The sequence below is a fragment of the Prorops nasuta genome, unplaced genomic scaffold, assembly GCF_024137725.1.
Source record: "Prorops nasuta isolate Cenicafe-Biocafe unplaced genomic scaffold, Cenicafe_Pnas_1.2 PNAS00298, whole genome shotgun sequence".
NCBI classification, from domain to species: domain Eukaryota; kingdom Metazoa; phylum Arthropoda; class Insecta; order Hymenoptera; family Bethylidae; genus Prorops; species Prorops nasuta.
The window spans coordinates 25,001-39,059 of record NW_027117094.1 but is presented as its reverse complement, the minus strand read 5'-3'; positions in this window follow the sequence as shown (position 1 = coordinate 39,059).

Here is a 14,059-nt window from a genome sequence, read left to right as displayed (position 1 = left end):
CCGCCGGCCAAAAGCAATGCGCCGCGTTGGACTTAGCCGCTGGTTGGAGGGGTCGGCTCGCGAGCGAGGCGTTCGGGTCCGACGGCCGAAAGCAATGCGCCGCGTTGGACTTAGCCGCTGTTTGGACGGGTCGGCTCGCGAGCGAGGCGTTCGCGTCCGCCGGCCGAAAGCAATGCACCGCGTTGGACTTAGCCGCTGGTTGGACGGGTCGGCTCGCGAGCGAGGCGTTCGCGTCGCCGGCCAAAAGCAATGCGCCGCGTTGGACTTAGCCGCTGGTTGGACGGGTCGCTCGCGAGCGAGGCGTTCGGGTCCGACGGCCGAAAGCAATGCGCCGCGTTGGACTTAGCCGCTGGTTGGACGGGTCGGCTCGCGAGCGAGGCGTTCGGGTCCGCCGGCCAAAAGCAATGCGCCGCGTTGGACTTAGCCGCTGGTTGGACGGGTCGGCTCGCGAGCGAGGCGTTCGGGTCCGACGGCCGAAAGCAATGCGCCGCGTTGGACTTAGCCGCTGTTGGACGGGTCGGCTCGCGAGCGAGGCGTTCGGGTCCGCCGGCCAAAAGCAATGCGCCGCGTTGGACTTAGCCGCTGGTTGGACGGGTCGGCTCGCGAGCGAGGCGTTCGGGTCCGACGGCCGAAAGCAATGCGCCGCGTTGGACTTAGCCGCTGGTTGGACGGGTCGGCTCGCGAGCGAAGCGTTCGGGTCCGCCGGCCAAAAGCAATGCGCCGCGTTGGACTTAGCCGCTGGTTGGACGGGTCGGCTCGCGAGCGAGGCGTTCGGGTCCGCCGGCCAAAGCAATGCGCCGCGTTGGACTTAGCCGCTGGTTGGACGGGTCGGCTCGCGAGCGAGGCGTTCGCGTCCGCCGGCCGAAAGCAATGCACCGCGTTGGACTTAGCCGCTGGTTGGACGGGTCGGCTCGCGAGCGAGGCGTTCGCGTCCGCCGGCCAAAAGCAATGCGCCGCGTTGGACTTAGCCGCTGGTTGGAGGGGTCGGCTCGCGAGCGAGGCGTTCGGGTCCGACGGCCGAAAGCAATGCGCCGCGTTGGACTTAGCCGCTGTTTGGACGGGTCGGCTCGCGAGCGAGGCGTTCGCGTCCGCCGGCCGAAAGCAATGCACCGCGTTGGACTTAGCCGCTGGTTGGACGGGTCGGCTCGCGAGCGAGGCGTTCGCGTCCGCCGGCCAAAAGCAATGCGCCGCGTTGGACTTAGCGCTGGTTGGACGGGTCGCTCGCGAGCGAGGCGTTCGGGTCCGACGGCCGAAAGCAATGCGCCGCGTTGGACTTAGCCGCTGGTTGGACGGGTCGGCTCGCGAGCGAGGCGTTCGGGTCCGCCGGCCAAAAGCAATGCGCCGCGTTGGACTTAGCCGCTGGTTGGACGGGTCGGCTCGCGAGCGAGGCGTTCGGGTCCGACGGCCGAAAGCAATGCGCCGCGTTGGACTTAGCCGCTGGTTGGACGGGTCGGCTCGCGAGCGAGGCGTTCGGGTCCGCCGGCCAAAAGCAATGCGCCGCGTTGGACTTAGCCGCTGGTTGGACGGGTCGGCTCGCGAGCGAGGCGTTCGGGTCCGACGGCCGAAAGCAATGCGCCGCGTTGGACTTAGCCGCTGGTTGGACGGGTCGGCTCGCGAGCGAAGCGTTCGGGTCCGCCGGCCAAAAGCAATGCGCCGCGTTGGACTTAGCCGCTGGTTGGACGGGTCGGCTCGCGAGCGAGGCGTTCGGGTCCGACGGCCGAAAGCAATGCGCCGCGTTGGACTTAGCCGCTGGTTGGACGGGTCGGCTCGCGAGCGAGGCGTTCGGGTCCGACGGCCGAAAGCAATGCGCCGCGTTGGACTTAGCCGCTGGTTGGAGGGGTCGGCTCGCGAGCGAGGCGTTCGCGTCCGCCGGCCAAAAGCAACGCGCCGCGTTGGACTTAGCCGCTGGTTGGACGGGTCGGCTCGCGAGCGAGGCATTCGCGTCCGCCGGCCAAAAGCAATGCGCCGCGTTGGACTTAGCCGCTGGTTGGACGGGTCGGCTCGCGAGCGAGGCGTTTCGCGTCCGCCGGCCAAAAGCAATGCGCCGCGTTGGACTTAGCCGCTGTTTGGACGAGTCGGCTCGCGAGCGAGGCGTTCGGGTCCGACGGCCGAAAGCAATGCGCCGCGTTGGACTTAGCCGCTGGTTGGACGGGTCGGCTCGCGAGCGAGGCGTTCGGGTCTGCCGGCCAAAAGCAATGCGCCGCGTTGGACTTAGCCGCTGGTTGGACGGGTCGGCTCGCGAGCGAGGCGTTCGGGTCCGCCGGCCAAAAGCAATGCGCCGCGTTGGACTTAGCCGCTGTTTGGACGGGTCGGGCTCGCGAGCGAGGCGTTCGCGTCCGCCGGCCGAAAGCAATGCACCGCGTTGGACTTAGCCGCTGGTTGGACGGGTCGGCTCGCGAGCGAGGCGTTCGCGTCCGCCGGCCAAAAGCAATGCGCCGCGTTGGACTTAGCCGCTGGTTGGACGGGTCGGCTCGCGAGCGAGGCTTTCGCGTCCGCCGGCCGAAAGCAATGCGCCGCGTTGGACTTAGCCGCTGGTTGGAGGGGTCGGCTCGCGAGCGAGGCGTTTGCGTCCGCCGGCCGAAAGCAATGCGCCGCGTTGGACTTAGCCGCTGGTTGGACGGGTCGGCTCGCGAGCGAGGCTTTCGCGTCCGCCGGCCGAAAGCAATGCGCCGCGTTGGACCTTAGCCGCTGGTTGGAGGGGTCGGCTCGCGAGCGAGGCGTTCGGGTCCGTCGGCCGAAAGCAATGCGCCGCGTTGGACTTAGCCGCTGGTTGGACGGGTCGGCTCGCGAGCGAGGCTTTCGCGTCCGCCGGCCGAAAGCAATGCGCCGCGTTGGACTTAGCCGCTGGTTGGAGGGGTCGGCTCGCGAGCGAGGCGTTTGCGTCCGCCGGCCGAAAGCAATGCGCCGCGTTGGACTTAGCCGCTGGTTGGAGGGGTCGGCTCGCGAGCGAGGCGTTTGCGTCCGCCGGCCGAAAGCAATGCACCGCGTTGGACTTAGCCGCTGGTTGGACGGGTCGGCTCGCGAGCGAGGCGTTCGCGTCCGCCGGCCAAAAGCAATGCGCCGCGTTGGACTTAGCCGCTGGTTGGACGGGTCGCTCGCGAGCGAGGCGTTCGGGTCCGACGGGCCGAAAGCAATGCGCCGCGTTGGACTTAGCCGCTGGTTGGACGGGTCGGCTCGCGAGCGAGGCGTTCGGGTCCGCCGGCCAAAAGCAATGCGCCGCGTTGGACTTAGCCGCTGGTTGGACGGGTCGGCTCGCGAGCGAGGCGTTCGCGTCCGCCGGCCAAAAGCAATGCGCCGCGTTGGACTTAGCCGCTGGTTGGACGGGTCGCTCGCGAGCGAGGCGTTCGGGTCCGACGGCCGATAGCAATGCGCCGCGTTGGACTTAGCCGCTGGTTGGAGGGGTCGGCTCGCGAGCGAGGCGTTCGGGTCCGACGGCCGAAAGCAATGCGCCGCGTTGGACTTAGCCGCTGTTTGGACGGGTCGGCTCGCGAGCGAGGCGTTCGCGTCCGCCGGCCGAAAGCAATGCCCCGCGTTGGACTTAGCCGCTGGTTGGACGGGTCGGCTCGCGAGCGAGGCGTTCGCGTCCGCCGGCCAAAAGCAATGCGCCGCGTTGGACTTAGCCGCTGGTTGGACGGGTCGCTCGCGAGCGAGGCGTTCGGGTCCGACGGCCGAAAGCAATGCGCCGCGTTTGGACTTAGCCGCTGGTTGGACGGGTCGGCTCGCGAGCGAGGCGTTCGGGTCCGCCGGCCAAAAGCAATGCGCCGCGTTGGACTTAGCCGCTGGTTGGACGGGTCGGCTCGCGAGCGAGGCGTTCGGGTCCGACGGCCGAAAGCAATGCGCCGCGTTGGACTTAGCCGCTGGTTGGACGGGTCGGCTCGCGAGCGAGGCGTTCGGGTCCGCCGGCCAAAAGCAATGCGCCGCGTTGGACTTAGCCGCTGGTTGGACGGGTCGGCTCGCGAGCGAGGCGTTCGGGTCCGACGGCCGAAAGCAATGCGCCGCGTTGGACTTAGCGCTGGTTGGACGGGTCGGCTCGCGAGCGAAGCGTTCGGGTCCGCCGGCCAAAAGCAATGCGCCGCGTTGGACTTAGCCGCTGGTTGGACGGGTCGGCTCGCGAGCGAGGCGTTCGGGTCCGCCGGCCAAAAGCAATGCGCCGCGTTGGACTTAGCCGCTGGTTGGACGGGTCGGCTCGCGAGCGAGGCGTTCGCGTCCGCCGGCCGAAAGCAATGCACCGCGTTGGACTTAGCCGCTGGTTGGACGGGTCGGCTCGCGAGCGAGGCGTTCGCGTCCGCCGGCCAAAAGCAATGCGCCGCGTTGGACTTAGCCGCTGGTTGGAGGGGTCGGCTCGCGAGCGAGGCGTTCGGGTCCGACGGCCGAAAGCAATGCGCCGCGTTGGACTTAGCCGCTGTTTGGACGGGTCGGCTCGCGAGCGAGGCGTTCGCGTCCGCCGGCCGAAAGCAATGCACCGCGTTGGACTTAGCCGCTGGTTGGACGGGTCGGCTCGCGAGCGAGGCGTTCGCGTCCGCCGGCCAAAAGCAATGCGCCGCGTTGGACTTAGCCGCTGGTTGGACGGGTCGCTCGCGAGCGAGGCGTTCGGGTCGACGGCCGAAAGCAATGCGCCGCGTTGGACTTAGCCGCTGGTTGGACGGGTCGGCTCGCGAGCGAGGCGTTCGGGTCCGCCGGCCAAAAGCAATGCGCCGCGTTGGACTTAGCCGCTGGTTGGACGGGTCGGCTCGCGAGCGAGGCGTTCGGGTCCGACGGCCGAAAGCAATGCGCCGCGTTGGACTTAGCCGCTGGTTGGACGGGTCGGCTCGCGAGCGAGGCGTTCGGGTCCGCCGGCCAAAAGCAATGCGCCGCGTTGGACTTAGCCGCTGGTTGGACGGGTCGGCTCGCGAGCGAGGCGTTCGGGTCCGACGGCCGAAAGCAATGCGCCGCGTTGGACTTAGCCGCTGGTTGGACGGGTCGGCTCGCGAGCGAAGCGTTCGGGTCCGCCGGCCAAAAGCAATGCGCCGCGTTGGACTTAGCCGCTGGTTGGACGGGTCGGCTCGCGAGCGAGGCGTTCGGGTCCGACGGCCGAAAGCAATGCGCCGCGTTGGACTTAGCCGCTGGTTGGACGGGTCGGCTCGCGAGCGAGGCGTTCGGGTCCGACGGCCGAAAGCAATGCGCCGCGTTGGACTTAGCCGCTGGTTGGAGGGGTCGGCTCGCGAGCGAGGCGTTCGCGTCCGCCGGCCAAAAGCAACGCGCCGCGTTGGACTTAGCCGCTGGTTGGACGGGTCGGCTCGCGAGCGAGGCATTCGCGTCCGCCGGCCAAAAGCAATGCGCCGCGTTGGACTTAGCCGCTGGTTGGACGGGTCGGCTCGCGAGCGAGGCGTTCGCGTCCGCCGGCCAAAAGCAATGCGCCGCGTTGGACTTAGCCGCTGTTTGGACGAGTCGGCTCGCGAGCGAGGCGTTCGGGTCCGACGGCCGAAAGCAATGCGCGCGTTGGACTTAGCCGCTGGTTGGACGGGTCGGCTCGCGAGCGAGGCGTTCGGGTCTGCCGGCCAAAAGCAATGCGCCGCGTTGGACTTAGCCGCTGGTTGGACGGGTCGGCTCGCGAGCGAGGCGTTCGGGTCCGCCGGCCAAAAGCAATGCGCCGCGTTGGACTTAGCCGCTGTTTGGACGGGTCGGCTCGCGAGCGAGGCGTTCGCGTCCGCGGCCGAAAGCAATGCACCGCGTTGGACTTAGCCGCTGGTTGGACGGGTCGGCTCGCGAGCGAGGCGTTCGCGTCCGCCGGCCAAAAGCAATGCGCCGCGTTGGACTTAGCCGCTGGTTGGACGGGTCGGCTCGCGAGCGAGGCTTTCGCGTCCGCCGGCCGAAAGCAATGCGCCGCGTTGGACTTAGCCGCTGGTTGGAGGGGTCGGCTCGCGAGCGAGGCGTTTGCGTCCGCCGGCCGAAAGCAATGCGCCGCGTTGGACTTAGCCGCTGGTTGGACGGGTCGGCTCGCGAGCGAGGCTTTCGCGTCCGCCGGCCGAAAGCAATGCGCCGCGTTGGACTTAGCCGCTGGTTGGAGGGGTCGGCTCGCGAGCGAGGCGTTCGGGTCCGTCGGCCGAAAGCAATGCGCCGCGTTGGACTTAGCCGCTGGTTGGACGGGTCGGCTCGCGAGCGAGGCTTTCGCGTCCGCCGGCCGAAAGCAATGCGCCGCGTTGGACTTAGCCGCTGGTTGGAGGGGTCGGCTCGCGAGCGAGGCGTTTGCGTCCGCCGGCCGAAAGCATGCGCCGCGTTGGACTTAGCCGCTGGTTGGAGGGGTCGGCTCGCGAGCGAGGCGTTTGCGTCGCCGGCCGAAAGCAATGCACCGCGTTGGACTTAGCCGCTGGTTGGACGGGTCGGCTCGCGAGCGAGGCGTTCGCGTCCGCCGGCCAAAAGCAATGCGCCGCGTTGGACTTAGCCGCTGGTTGGACGGGTCGCTCGCGAGCGAGGCGTTCGGGTCCGACGGCCGAAAGCAATGCGCCGCGTTGGACTTAGCCGCTGGTTGGACGGGTCGGCTCGCGAGCGAGGCGTTCGGGTCCGCCGGCCAAAAGCAATGCGCCGCGTTGGACTTAGCCGCTGGTTGGACGGGTCGGCTCGCGAGCGAGGCGTTCGGGTCCGACGGCCGAAAGCAATGCGCCGCGTTGGACTTAGCCGCTGGTTGGACGGGTCGGCTCGCGAGCGAGGCGTTCGGGTCCGCCGGCCAAAAGCAATGCGCCGCGTTGGACTTAGCCGCTGGTTGGACGGGTCGGCTCGCGAGCGAGGCGTTCGGGTCCGACGGCCGAAAGCAATGCGCCGCGTTGGACTTAGCCGCTGGTTGGACGGGTCGGCTCGCGAGCGAAGCGTTCGGGTCCGCCGGCCAAAAGCAATGCGCCGCGTTGGACTTAGCCGCTGGTTGGACGGGTCGGCTCGCGAGCGAGGCGTTCGGGTCCGACGGCCGAAAGCAATGCGCCGCGTTGGACTTAGCCGCTGGTTGGACGGGTCGGCTCGCGAGCGAGGCGTTCGGGTCCGACGGCCGAAAGCAATGCGCCGCGTTGGACTTAGCCGCTGGTTGGACGGGTCGGCTCGCGAGCGAGGCGTTCGGGTCCGCCGGCCAAAAGCAATGCGCCGCGTTGGACTTAGCCGCTGTTTGGACGGGTCGGCTCGCGAGCGAGGCGTTCGCGTCCGCCGGCCGAAAGCAATGCACCGCGTTGGACTTAGCCGCTGGTTGGACGGGTCGGCTCGCGAGCGAGGCGTTCGCGTCCGCCGGCCAAAAGCAATGCGCCGCGTTGGACTTAGCCGCTGGTTGGACGGGTCGGCTCGCGAGCGAGGCTTTCGCGTCCGCCGGCCGAAAGCAATGCGCCGCGTTGGACTTAGCCGCTGGTTGGAGGGGTCGGCTCGCGAGCGAGGCGTTTGCGTCCGCCGGCCGAAAGCAATGCGCCGCGTTGGACTTAGCCGCTGGTTGGACGGGTCGGCTCGCGAGCGAGGCTTTCGCGTCCGCCGGCCGAAAGCAATGCGCCGCGTTGGACTTAGCCGCTGGTTGGAGGGGTCGGCTCGCGAGCGAGGCGTTCGGGTCCGTCGGCCGAAAGCAATGCGCCGCGTTGGACTTAGCCGCTGGTTGGACGGGTCGGCTCGCGAGCGAGGCATTCGCGTCCGCCGGCCAAAAGCAATGCGCCGCGTTGGACTTAGCCGCTGGTTGGACGGGTCGGCTCGCGAGCGAGGCGTTCGCGTCCGCCGGCCAAAAGCAATGCGCCGCGTTGGACTTAGCCGCTGGTTGGAGGGGTCGGCTCGCGAGCGAGGCGTTCGGGTCCGACGGCCGAAAGCAATGCGCCGCGTTGGACTTAGCCGCTGTTTGGACGGGTCGGCTCGCGAGCGAGGCGTTCGCGTCCGCCGGCCGAAAGCAATGCACCGCGTTGGACTTAGCCGCTGGTTGGACGGGTCGGCTCGCGAGCGAGGCGTTCGCGTCCGCCGGCCAAAAGCAATGCGCCGCGTTGGACTTAGCCGCTGGTTGGACGGGTCGCTCGCGAGCGAGGCGTTCGGGTCCGACGGCCGAAAGCAATGCGCCGCGTTGGACTTAGCCGCTGGTTGGACGGGTCGGCTCGCGAGCGAGGCGTTCGGGTCCGCCGGCCAAAAGCAATGCGCCGCGTTGGACTTAGCCGCTGGTTGGACGGGTCGGCTCGCGAGCGAGGCGTTCGGGTCCGACGGCCGAAAGCAATGCGCCGCGTTGGACTTAGCCGCTGGTTGGACGGGTCGGCTCGCGAGCGAGGCGTTCGGGTCCGCCGGCCAAAAGCAATGCGCCGCGTTGGACTTAGCCGCTGGTTGGACGGGTCGGCTCGCGAGCGAGGCGTTCGGGTCCGACGGCCGAAAGCAATGCGCCGCGTTGGACTTAGCCGCTGGTTGGACGGGTCGGCTCGCGAGCGAAGCGTTCGGGTCCGCCGGCCAAAAGCAATGCGCCGCGTTGGACTTAGCCGCTGGTTGGACGGGTCGGCTCGCGAGCGAGGCGTTCGGGTCCGCCGGCCAAAAGCAATGCGCCGCGTTGGACTTAGCCGCTGGTTGGACGGGTCGGCTCGCGAGCGAGGCGTTCGCGTCCGCCGGCCGAAAGCAATGCACCGCGTTGGACTTAGCCGCTGGTTGGACGGGTCGGCTCGCGAGCGAGGCGTTCGCGTCCGCCGGCCAAAAGCAATGCGCCGCGTTGGACTTAGCCGCTGGTTGGAGGGGTCGGCTCGCGAGCGAGGCGTTCGGGTCCGACGGCCGAAAGCAATGCGCCGCGTTGGACTTAGCCGCTGTTTGGACGGGTCGGCTCGCGAGCGAGGCGTTCGCGTCCGCCGGCCGAAAGCAATGCACCGCGTTGGACTTAGCCGCTGGTTGGACGGGTCGGCTCGCGAGCGAGGCGTTCGCGTCCGCCGGCCAAAAGCAATGCGCCGCGTTGGACTTAGCCGCTGGTTGGACGGGTCGCTCGCGAGCGAGGCGTTCGGGTCCGACGGCCGAAAGCAATGCGCCGCGTTGGACTTAGCCGCTGGTTGGACGGGTCGGCTCGCGAGCGAGGCGTTCGGGTCCGCCGGCCAAAAGCAATGCGCCGCGTTGGACTTAGCCGCTGGTTGGACGGGTCGGCTCGCGAGCGAGGCGTTCGGGTCCGACGGCCGAAAGCAATGCGCCGCGTTGGACTTAGCCGCTGGTTGGACGGGTCGGCTCGCGAGCGAGGCGTTCGGGTCCGCCGGCCAAAAGCAATGCGCCGCGTTGGACTTAGCCGCTGGTTGGACGGGTCGGCTCGCGAGCGAGGCGTTCGGGTCCGACGGCCGAAAGCAATGCGCCGCGTTGGACTTAGCCGCTGGTTGGACGGGTCGGCTCGCGAGCGAAGCGTTCGGGTCCGCCGGCCAAAAGCAATGCGCCGCGTTGGACTTAGCCGCTGGTTGGACGGGTCGGCTCGCGAGCGAGGCGTTCGGGTCCGACGGCCGAAAGCAATGCGCCGCGTTGGACTTAGCCGCTGGTTGGACGGGTCGGCTCGCGAGCGAGGCGTTCGGGTCCGACGGCCGAAAGCAATGCGCCGCGTTGGACTTAGCCGCTGGTTGGAGGGGTCGGCTCGCGAGCGAGGCGTTCGCGTCCGCCGGCCAAAAGCAACGCGCCGCGTTGGACTTAGCCGCTGGTTGGACGGGTCGGCTCGCGAGCGAGGCATTCGCGTCCGCCGGCCAAAAGCAATGCGCCGCGTTGGACTTAGCCGCTGGTTGGACGGGTCGGCTCGCGAGCGAGGCGTTCGCGTCCGCCGGCCAAAAGCAATGCGCCGCGTTGGACTTAGCCGCTGTTTGGACGAGTCGGCTCGCGAGCGAGGCGTTCGGGTCCGACGGCCGAAAGCAATGCGCCGCGTTGGACTTAGCCGCTGGTTGGACGGGTCGGCTCGCGAGCGAGGCGTTCGGGTCTGCCGGCCAAAAGCAATGCGCCGCGTTGGACTTAGCCGCTGGTTGGACGGGTCGGCTCGCGAGCGAGGCGTTCGGGTCCGCCGGCCAAAAGCAATGCGCCGCGTTGGACTTAGCCGCTGTTTGGACGGGTCGGCTCGCGAGCGAGGCGTTCGCGTCCGCCGGCCGAAAGCAATGCACCGCGTTGGACTTAGCCGCTGGTTGGACGGGTCGGCTCGCGAGCGAGGCGTTCGCGTCCGCCGGCCAAAAGCAATGCGCCGCGTTGGACTTAGCCGCTGGTTGGACGGGTCGGCTCGCGAGCGAGGCTTTCGCGTCCGCCGGCCGAAAGCAATGCGCCGCGTTGGACTTAGCCGCTGGTTGGAGGGGTCGGCTCGCGAGCGAGGCGTTCGGGTCCGTCGGCCGAAAGCAATGCGCCGCGTTGGACTTAGCCGCTGGTTGGACGGGTCGGCTCGCGAGCGAGGCGTTCGGGTCCGACGGCCGAAAGCAATGCGCCGCGTTGGACTTAGCCGCTGGTTGGACGGGTCGGCTCGCGAGCGAAGCGTTCGGGTCCGCCGGCCAAAAGCAATGCGCCGCGTTGGACTTAGCCGCTGGTTGGACGGGTCGGCTCGCGAGCGAGGCGTTCGGGTCCGACGGCCGAAAGCAATGCGCCGCGTTGGACTTAGCCGCTGGTTGGACGGGTCGGCTCGCGAGCGAGGCGTTCGGGTCCGACGGCCGAAAGCAATGCGCCGCGTTGGACTTAGCCGCTGGTTGGACGGGTCGGCTCGCGAGCGAGGCGTTCGGGTCCGCCGGCCAAAAGCAATGCGCCGCGTTGGACTTAGCCGCTGTTTGGACGGGTCGGCTCGCGAGCGAGGCGTTCGCGTCCGCCGGCCGAAAGCAATGCACCGCGTTGGACTTAGCCGCTGGTTGGACGGGTCGGCTCGCGAGCGAGGCGTTCGCGTCCGCCGGCCAAAAGCAATGCGCCGCGTTGGACTTAGCCGCTGGTTGGACGGGTCGGCTCGCGAGCGAGGCTTTCGCGTCCGCCGGCCGAAAGCAATGCGCCGCGTTGGACTTAGCCGCTGGTTGGAGGGGTCGGCTCGCGAGCGAGGCGTTTGCGTCCGCCGGCCGAAAGCAATGCGCCGCGTTGGACTTAGCCGCTGGTTGGACGGGTCGGCTCGCGAGCGAGGCTTTCGCGTCCGCCGGCCGAAAGCAATGCGCCGCGTTGGACTTAGCCGCTGGTTGGAGGGGTCGGCTCGCGAGCGAGGCGTTCGGGTCCGTCGGCCGAAAGCAATGCGCCGCGTTGGACTTAGCCGCTGGTTGGACGGGTCGGCTCGCGAGCGAGGCATTCGCGTCCGCCGGCCAAAAGCAATGCGCCGCGTTGGACTTAGCCGCTGGTTGGACGGGTCGGCTCGCGAGCGAGGCGTTCGCGTCCGCCGGCCAAAAGCAATGCGCCGCGTTGGACTTAGCCGCTGGTTGGAGGGGTCGGCTCGCGAGCGAGGCGTTCGGGTCCGACGGCCGAAAGCAATGCGCCGCGTTGGACTTAGCCGCTGTTTGGACGGGTCGGCTCGCGAGCGAGGCGTTCGCGTCCGCCGGCCGAAAGCAATGCACCGCGTTGGACTTAGCCGCTGGTTGGACGGGTCGGCTCGCGAGCGAGGCGTTCGCGTCCGCCGGCCAAAAGCAATGCGCCGCGTTGGACTTAGCCGCTGGTTGGACGGGTCGCTCGCGAGCGAGGCGTTCGGGTCCGACGGCCGAAAGCAATGCGCCGCGTTGGACTTAGCCGCTGGTTGGACGGGTCGGCTCGCGAGCGAGGCGTTCGGGTCCGCCGGCCAAAAGCAATGCGCCGCGTTGGACTTAGCCGCTGGTTGGACGGGTCGGCTCGCGAGCGAGGCGTTCGGGTCCGACGGCCGAAAGCAATGCGCCGCGTTGGACTTAGCCGCTGGTTGGACGGGTCGGCTCGCGAGCGAGGCGTTCGGGTCCGCCGGCCAAAAGCAATGCGCCGCGTTGGACTTAGCCGCTGGTTGGACGGGTCGGCTCGCGAGCGAGGCGTTCGGGTCCGACGGCCGAAAGCAATGCGCCGCGTTGGACTTAGCCGCTGGTTGGACGGGTCGGCTCGCGAGCGAAGCGTTCGGGTCCGCCGGCCAAAAGCAATGCGCCGCGTTGGACTTAGCCGCTGGTTGGACGGGTCGGCTCGCGAGCGAGGCGTTCGGGTCCGCCGGCCAAAAGCAATGCGCCGCGTTGGACTTAGCCGCTGGTTGGACGGGTCGGCTCGCGAGCGAGGCGTTCGCGTCCGCCGGCCGAAAGCAATGCACCGCGTTGGACTTAGCCGCTGGTTGGACGGGTCGGCTCGCGAGCGAGGCGTTCGCGTCCGCCGGCCAAAAGCAATGCGCCGCGTTGGACTTAGCCGCTGGTTGGAGGGGTCGGCTCGCGAGCGAGGCGTTCGGGTCCGACGGCCGAAAGCAATGCGCCGCGTTGGACTTAGCCGCTGTTTGGACGGGTCGGCTCGCGAGCGAGGCGTTCGCGTCCGCCGGCCGAAAGCAATGCACCGCGTTGGACTTAGCCGCTGGTTGGACGGGTCGGCTCGCGAGCGAGGCGTTCGCGTCCGCCGGCCAAAAGCAATGCGCCGCGTTGGACTTAGCCGCTGGTTGGACGGGTCGCTCGCGAGCGAGGCGTTCGGGTCCGACGGCCGAAAGCAATGCGCCGCGTTGGACTTAGCCGCTGGTTGGACGGGTCGGCTCGCGAGCGAGGCGTTCGGGTCCGCCGGCCAAAAGCAATGCGCCGCGTTGGACTTAGCCGCTGGTTGGACGGGTCGGCTCGCGAGCGAGGCGTTCGGGTCCGACGGCCGAAAGCAATGCGCCGCGTTGGACTTAGCCGCTGGTTGGACGGGTCGGCTCGCGAGCGAGGCGTTCGGGTCCGCCGGCCAAAAGCAATGCGCCGCGTTGGACTTAGCCGCTGGTTGGACGGGTCGGCTCGCGAGCGAGGCGTTCGGGTCCGACGGCCGAAAGCAATGCGCCGCGTTGGACTTAGCCGCTGGTTGGACGGGTCGGCTCGCGAGCGAAGCGTTCGGGTCCGCCGGCCAAAAGCAATGCGCCGCGTTGGACTTAGCCGCTGGTTGGACGGGTCGGCTCGCGAGCGAGGCGTTCGGGTCCGACGGCCGAAAGCAATGCGCCGCGTTGGACTTAGCCGCTGGTTGGACGGGTCGGCTCGCGAGCGAGGCGTTCGGGTCCGACGGCCGAAAGCAATGCGCCGCGTTGGACTTAGCCGCTGGTTGGAGGGGTCGGCTCGCGAGCGAGGCGTTCGCGTCCGCCGGCCAAAAGCAACGCGCCGCGTTGGACTTAGCCGCTGGTTGGACGGGTCGGCTCGCGAGCGAGGCATTCGCGTCCGCCGGCCAAAAGCAATGCGCCGCGTTGGACTTAGCCGCTGGTTGGACGGGTCGGCTCGCGAGCGAGGCGTTCGCGTCCGCCGGCCAAAAGCAATGCGCCGCGTTGGACTTAGCCGCTGTTTGGACGAGTCGGCTCGCGAGCGAGGCGTTCGGGTCCGACGGCCGAAAGCAATGCGCCGCGTTGGACTTAGCCGCTGGTTGGACGGGTCGGCTCGCGAGCGAGGCGTTCGGGTCTGCCGGCCAAAAGCAATGCGCCGCGTTGGACTTAGCCGCTGGTTGGACGGGTCGGCTCGCGAGCGAGGCGTTCGGGTCCGCCGGCCAAAAGCAATGCGCCGCGTTGGACTTAGCCGCTGTTTGGACGGGTCGGCTCGCGAGCGAGGCGTTCGCGTCCGCCGGCCGAAAGCAATGCACCGCGTTGGACTTAGCCGCTGGTTGGACGGGTCGGCTCGCGAGCGAGGCGTTCGCGTCCGCCGGCCAAAAGCAATGCGCCGCGTTGGACTTAGCCGCTGGTTGGACGGGTCGGCTCGCGAGCGAGGCTTTCGCGTCCGCCGGCCGAAAGCAATGCGCCGCGTTGGACTTAGCCGCTGGTTGGAGGGGTCGGCTCGCGAGCGAGGCGTTTGCGTCCGCCGGCCGAAAGCAATGCGCCGCGTTGGACTTAGCCGCTGGTTGGACGGGTCGGCTCGCGAGCGAGGCTTTCGCGTCCGCCGGCCGAAAGCAATGCGCCGCGTTGGACTTAGCCGCTGGTTGGAGGGGTCGGCTCGCGAGCGAGGCGTTCGGGTCCGTCGGCCGAAAGCAATGCGCCGCGTTGGACTTA